We start from the raw sequence: 8,021 nt of genomic DNA, 5'->3' as shown, positions 1-8,021 counted from the left end.
TGTCATAAGGACAGATTCAGGAACAGTCTGGTCTCTAAGGACAACACGGAGCGCGGACTTGATTGATCTCACTTCCCTCTCCCATGTGCCACCAAAGTGCGGCGCACTAGGAGGATTGAATCGGAAGGATATTTGCTGTTCAGCAAGTTGGTCTTTCAACTCAGGTGCCATGGCAACGACGGCTTCACGCAACTCCCTCTCACCACCGACAAAGTTGGTGCCATTGTCCATGAGAAGCTCAAATGGTCTCCCACGTCGAGAAATGAATCTTCTCAAAGACAACAGGAAAGCGTCCGTGTCCAGGCTCTCCAACAGGTCCTGGTGTACCGAGCGAGTTGTCATGCACTTATACACTATACCCTACCTTTTCTCAGTGCGGCGACCGATCCTCACTTGAAAAGGTCCAAAGCAGTCAACTCCTGTTGAATAGAATGGTGGCTTATAGAGTCGTAGTCGAGCTGGTGGGTAATCAGCCATCTTCGGTACATCCGGTTTTGCTCTCCATCGTCGACACTCCAGGCATGAATATTGATGCTTTCTAATGGCCTCTCGACCACGAATTATCCAAAACCGGCGTCTGAGCTCAGCAAGTACGCGTTCTGATCCAGGGTGCAGTAGAGAATCATCAGCATTCTTAATGATGAGCTTAGTCACATGATGACTTGGGTCCATGATGACTGGGTGGATGGTATCCAGGTCTAGTCCTTCAGCATACCTCAATCTACCACCGACTCTCAGTAGCTCTGTGGTTTTGTCGTATTCTGGTGACAGGGATATACCGTTTTTTTCCGTGTATAGTGCGCAAAATTTAACTAATTTATTGTCCTAAAATCTGGGGTGCGCATTATACATGGGTACAAAAAAAAAAATGTAATTTTTTTTTTTTAATTTTTTTTTTTTTTTTTTTTTTCAAGTCCCAATGATCGTCACACACGCAGGGAGGCAATGGGTCCCATTTTTATAGTCTTTGGTATGGTCTTAACTAGGCGGTTGCGCGACCGCACCAAATTAAGCTCCCTGCGCAGTGCGCACTGAGGTCCACTTAAATTTTAGAAAGTACATCAGGACTTTAAAAATATCTTCTAAATCTCAGCGACGGCTCTGTCTGACGGCTCGGTCGGCGGCGCGCTACGGTTGAGCGTTCTCTCTCGCGCTCTCTCTCTCTCGCTCTCTCTCACTCTCTCTCACTCTCGCACACACGCAAACAGGATATCATACGGAGGCCGCCATTACAGATGCGCAGACGGATGCGCAAGACACGTCAGCTATATAAAGAGCGAGAGTTCAGTTCTCTACCTAAATCCGTATTACAGGTAATATTTTATTTCACAACACTTTGCCTTGTTCCTTTCTTCTCTGCTGTTCACTTCAAACACGCTCCATGCGACCGCAATGCTCTCGTATCAGACAAGGCTTGCTCGATCACCTGCTCGTTTGCTGTCTCACAATGTACCCTACACAAATCCGAAACATTTGTTGCGGCTCCGAGTCACGACGAGGGGCAAGTTTTGGTTTCCAAGGGTGTTTTTATTCCTCTTCAACGTCTCTCCCATACAGAGCCGCCTCTTTCCCGTGCGCGGTGGTGCGTTTACGGGCAGTCGGAGAAATCAACGCCAACAAAAAAAAATACATCCAGCCTAGTTAAGACCATACCAAAGACTATAAAAATGGGACCCATTGCCTCCCTGCGTGTGTGACGATCATTAGGACTTAAAAAAAAAAAAAAAAAAATTAATTTTTTTTTTTTTAAAAAAATCATAAAAATTGGGTGCGTATTATACATCGGTACAAGCTTTTTTCCAGCATCAGCATGCCATTTTTAGGGGTGCGTACTATACATGGGGGCGCACTATACACGGAAAAAAACTGTAATATGACTGTTTAAAGGAAGAGCACGTCCAACTTTGAGGGCTCTCAATTCCTCAGCAAAGCAGTCTTCTTGGGCTTTTTGAAGCATAAGCTTCTCTGCTTGAAGAAAATCTGTAGCTGAACACTTCGCTGTGGTGTTAGTGTTGGCCGCCCCATGAAAGGAGCTAGCGGTTTCCTGAAGAAGCTCTTGCCAAGTGGAGAATTTACTCAGGTCAGGATGTTGTGTGGGCAAGGCGCTAGGGAGACTGCTCCCACGAAGGCTGACTTCCTTAACTCGGTAGTGTCTGGTTCTGCCTCAGATGAGGGCATGATGGGCCACTCTCTCTGGCAAAAGGAGGAAATGTGGACCTTTGTTCCAGCGGTGATCCTGCACCATATCTTTCAAGGTGAGTCCTCGGGTTATGTCATCTGCGGGATTGTATAGACTACCAACATACCGCCATTGAGATGGACTGGTAAGATTCTGAATTTCTGCTACCAACAAATACTTTGTAGCGGCAGGATTCTGATTTAATCCAGTACAGCACTGTTGTGGAGTCAGACCAAAGAGTGATGTGCTCAGGCGTTACTGTGAGCTCAGTCTCGATCACTTTTGCCAGCTGTGCCCCTGTAAGTGCGGCGCTGAGCTCGAGACGCGGGATGGACAGCTGCTTACGCGGCGCAACTCTCGATCTGGCAAACACAAAGGAAACGAAGACTTGTTGTCTGTCATCCGTTATTTGCATGTAAGCTACTGATCCGTAGGCGCGCTTTGAAGCATCACAGAAGATGTGAATATGACGGGCTGCATTGATGGTATTTCCACTGGCTGGTGAATAGGGACGAGGTAACTTGAGTTGCTGCAGAGTAGGAATTTCCTGCACCCAACTCAACCATTTTCCGAGAAGTTCAGATGGTTGAATCTTGTCATCCCAGCCAATGTTAGCCTTCCACATGTCCTGGACAAGCACTTTACATCTTGTGGTAAATGGCACAATGTAGCCCAATGGGTCGTAAAGCTTGGCAAGGACGCTGTAGACGTTACGTAGAGTGGCAGCTAGAGGCTCGTTAGAGCAATGCTTATAACTCAACGTGTCGCTCAAACAATCCCAGCACAGTCTAAGTGTGGGCTCTTGAAGGTTGTCACTGGCCTTGGACAGCCATAGCTCACTGCTAGTCGATTGTGCTTCAGGGGGTAGGTGTGCGACAACTTCAGGCACATTACTGGCCCATTGTCTGATCTCAAAACCTCCCTTTCTCAGAAGTGCTCGCAAGTCATCGACCAAAGCCTTGGCATCTTCTGGTTTACTTACACTGTGAAGGCAATTGTCGAGATAGAAGGACTGCTCGATCACATGCGTTAGGGGGGAATCTGGAGGTTCGTGGTCTCTGACGTGCTGCTGCAGGGCGAAGATGGCGCAACAGGGGCTACACGTTGTTCCAAATGGTAACACCTCCCATTGGTATATCCGTGGTTCAGACGTTCTTTGCAAATACCGCCACAGGAAACGTAGGAGAGGTTTGTCTTTTGGCATTAAGCGGATCTGATGGAACATTGACTTGATATCTCCGCTGATGGCGACAGCATGACATCGAAACCGCATCAGGACACCAATCATGGTTGGACCAAGCGTCGGTCCCGGGAGGAGTTGGTCATTCAATGAGAGGCCATTGAAGGAGAAGGAACAATTGAAGACAACTCTGTCCTTTCCATTGTGGTGCACCATATGGTGTGGTACATACCACGATTCGGTGAAAGTTGCGGCCTCTTCCGTAGAGATCTCTGAAACGTAGCCGGCCTGAAGTAGTTTGTCCATCTCCGTACAGTATGAAGCTGCTCGAGCTGTGTCCTTGCCTAGCCGGCGTTCAGTGCAACGTAGGTTGGGCATCACAGCAGCCGGCGAAGCACAAAGTGGGATGGCTGGCTGACGCCTCAACAGTGGAGTAGCATAGCGCTGAGTACCGTCAATAGATACGCGTTCGGAGGCTGTCTGTAGGAGGGTGAGAGCCTGCTGGTCTTGCTTAGAACGGGTTGCAGTCTTCTCACTGATATAGGGAACTGTATCGATATGCCAAAGGCGTTCCGCATTCCTGATAAGTTCTGTATATGGTGATTCAGTGGCGATGTGAAAACAGTAAGGCTGGTGAGAAGCAACTGGAATGATGTCTGACGGACTTTGCAAGGACCAACCGAGCCTTGTACAGACTGCCATGGGACTGCCAGATGGGCCTGACCGGACGGGCTGTGTTGGTGAGAGCAGATGGGCCATATCTGAGCCGATGAGGAGTAGAGGTTGTGCTCTGTGATTAGGCGTCAAGGGAAGTCATTTGAGGTGCTCATAGCGCTTCTGGAGAGCTGCTACTGGGTACGTGTGCTCAGACAAGCTAAGACTATCTGCGGTGAACGCATGTCGAATGCAAAACTTCTGGTTTGGCTTGAAGACAGGGGATACATGAACGCTGACGCAGGAACCTTTCAGCTCCTTCACCTCCTCCCGGACGGTCCTAAGATGTAGCGTCTCTGGGTGATGTGAGAGTTGTAGTTGTTCTACAGCTTGAGGGAGGATAATCGTTCTCTCTGAACCATCATCAAGCACTGCAAATGTCTCAAGGACGCGATCGCCATGATGTAGAAGCACTTTGACAACTTTCAGTAGCACTCTTTGAGGGCTTCTGGGCTGTTCGATGTAGATAGTGGGTGTTGGATTACTAACCAGCAGCACTGTCTGCGAAGACTCTTGGATGGCATCATGCAGAACTGTAAGGTGTTTCTCTTTGCATGTCTTACACGGCCGTTTAAGCGTGCAGGCTGTAGCTTTGTGTGCCCGGCCGCACCTCCAACATCGGTCACCTTCCTGGATCCACTTCTTAATCTCAGCAGGGGAGAGTTTCTTGAAGTCGAGACATGAGTTGAGATAGTGCTCCTTATTGTTACAGAATGGGCAATAAGGGCTGAGTTTGAAGGCTTGAGGCTTCGGCTGAGGGGTCTCTTTGGTGGCTGTCTCTCTTGTACAGAGGAAGACTGATGCGGTCTTATCTCTGGGCTTTGAACGAAACTGTTCTCTCTTAGGTGTAGAAGGCCCGGTAGAGTTATAGATAAGGGTAGCTCGACTGGCCAGACGCTTTGCTTGAGCCTTCATCTGGAGTCATGTGGCAAAGTCAGGCAGGGAGTAGGTGAGCTCTGAACCGGGCTGCAGGATGCCGCGAATGAGGCAATATTCCACAAATCCATCTCTGTGGGATGGAGACAGTTTGCTTAACAGGCGGTCAACATGGGAACCGCACCGGAGCTCGTAACCTACAGGTCCCTCTAACGTACGCAGCATACCGACCAGTGACTGGACCGAGAGGGCAAAGGAGTCGAATGCATCAGCATCTCCAGATTTGATAGCTGGGGTGTTGAGTATTGCCCCTAATTCGCTTTGGACCAGTCGTCTCGGTTGTCCGTATTTGTCTTGCAGAGCTCCCACTGCGGCTGTGTATGGTGCCGGGTCATACATGTATGATTTGGCCAACTGCAGAGCACTCGGGAGCCTGAGCTGACCCAGGAGCACTTGATATTTATAGTGTTCGCTGAGATGAGTGTGACTGTTCATCAAGTTGTCAAGTGCCATCTTCAAAAGTGCAAAGTCGCTTTCTTTACCACTCTCAGAGAAGGGAAGTGTTGGTTTGGGAATGCCATAGGATGAAGCAATCAAGGTCTCCATGCCTGGGTAGGTCTAAGGCGGTGCAGCGGGGACAGGTGTTGCAGTTGGTGTAATGGGTTGAGCAAATGGCATTGTAGGAGGTGGTGGCATCACTGAAGTTGCCAGTGGTGGTGTTGTGAAGCTTGTACTGGTAGCAGAAACACCTGGATATTGAGATGGTAGACTTGTAATCGGTAGCGTTCCAACTGCATGGCTTGTCACCGTGGGGAGGACGGGCGAGGATGATACACGTCCAGGTGGAAATGCAGCTCCTGTTGCTGCAATGGGTGCTGCGCTGACAGGAACACTAGCTTGGGCACTTGTGATGAGATTAGCGGGTGGTGCTACTATCTGTCCAGGGACAGTAGCTGGAGGTGGTATTTGAACGGGCGCTGGAGGTGGCGGTTGTACAGGTGGATGCTGGGTGAGAACGAAGGGCACCCGCGGTGGCTGTGATCGCAGGGACGGCTTGGAGAATGTAGCGGGAGCTGATGAAGTGGACAAGGCATCATCGTTCGTCTCTGATAGGTAGGTCTTCACAAGACTGGCAATTTGTACCTCTTTCTCCAGCTTCTTCAAGCGCCTGCGTCTCCCCATCTCTTTAGCTAGTCTCTCTTTAGCCAAATGTGCCTCTTCTTGTAGCCATTGTCCTTCCCTGGCTTGGGCATCCAATGCTGCAGCCTCCAAGTCAGCCTTTCTTTCCTCTTCTATTTCCTGTTGTAGGTCTGCAAGCTCCAAACCCTTTATCTCCTCTTCTAACGCAGCTGCTTGTATATCTGATGTGCTTTGAAGCAGACTGAGACCGTTTGACATCTGAGAGGATCGTCAGATGACCGGTAACTTGTCAAACTCCTTGCTCTGGTTGACAGAACCTGGCCTAGTTCTCCTACAGGTGTAGAGGAGGCTTGGGCTACAGGTTGTTGAGAGGGCAAAAGAGTGACTTCATATGGGTCCAAATGTGCAGGTGGACGAGGATCTCTCTTGGGTCGGGCCGATGACTCCCGCTGCTGACTATCAGTTGTTGATTCCATAGTGTCGGGGGAACCCTAATCCGGCTCGAAGGACCATGTAAAGATGTGGATTAGTGGTTAGGGATGGAGCATTATGGACGAGTCCGGTCAGAGAATCTTGCATCAACTTTATTCTCAACAGCAGTGAGTATACAGGTTTCCAGGAGTGTATGTTAATGGGTTTGAGTGTGTACTTGTGTGGGTGTGTGTGTGTCTGGGGTTTCATAAACGCACACAAATGTCACGGGAAAAAGGGGTTTCGTAAATCCGTTTTCCTCCCTAAGCGCGAGACCAAAAAAGGAGCGTGCAGCGTTCTCATAAGTGCTTTCTGAGGAGGCGTTCAAGTGCACCTCGGAAAAGTTGGTGTCGGATCAATAGACTTTCGGACAGGGATGCTATTATAAAAAGAGCAGTATGGTCGTCTCATGACTTCAGTTTAACAAAGACGTAGTCTTAGTGCACCTGGGATGCATACATCTGTGGCGTACTCATGACTCCAGTCATGTGCTCCTTAGCCAGCCACGCGCTCCCAAGTTATGATCACAAGGTCGAACTGTCACATACTGTGCAAGATCTTGTACACATACATAGAATCTAATGATAAAAAGTATATTTTTCCCAACATTTGTTTTCAACAACCACAGTGTATTTTTTAAAAATTGGCATTTTTTTATTCTGCCTTGGTTTTGATGAGATGGCCGTTGCGAAAGGGGCTGTACGTTCCTCGCCCTCCGTGGACAGCGCATGACAAATGACGCAACAGGCCTTGCATTTTGATGCGTAGAGGCCCAGACAGCAGACAATCACTGAGAGCGAACATTCTCTGCTGAGATGTTGACAATTTGGCAAATGTTGCTCTCAGATCATATCACCATGGCGTGATTGCACAGTCATTAACATTCTGCATGTTTCTGCACGAGACCTTTGATGAAACGAAATCCTTGAGCGCTGCTGAGTGAAGAGGATTCGTGCGTCGGCGCAGATGGCGATTGCCCGACGCCTGACTCGATTGCTCATCCGCGCTGACGGAGGAGTCGGCCCAGGAGGAAGTTGCCATGGTGACAGCAGCCAGAGAGGAGAGCCCCCTGTCTTCCGACACCCGCCACAACTTGATAATTGGCACATTATCACCGGACGCAACTTCCAGGAAAGGGTTGCTCAACCCTCACACGCACTCGCGTCATCAATCAAAAAGAACGCAATGGAACAGAGCCACAAAAAAAGGAAACAACGTTGTAAACAAAGGATTAAGACTGGTATGCAACGAACGACAGGACATGCATGTGCACGAGCAGGCACAACCACAATGGATAAGACGGATCGGTGCTGGAAGGGTCATGTTGCAGTTGAAGAGGGCATGGTCCAAATGCTTGTCAAAAGCGACAACTCAAGATAACATCGAGACAATAAGCTAAAATGGCGGTGCAAAAGGAACAATGGTGTGCTAGACTATGAGTTCTTTTGGAGCACATGAAAC

This window comes from Syngnathus typhle, linkage group LG8 (genome assembly GCF_033458585.1).
Source record: "Syngnathus typhle isolate RoL2023-S1 ecotype Sweden linkage group LG8, RoL_Styp_1.0, whole genome shotgun sequence".
In the NCBI taxonomy this organism is placed as follows: Eukaryota; Metazoa; Chordata; class Actinopteri; order Syngnathiformes; family Syngnathidae; genus Syngnathus; species Syngnathus typhle.
Note: the sequence above shows the minus strand (reverse complement) of the source record.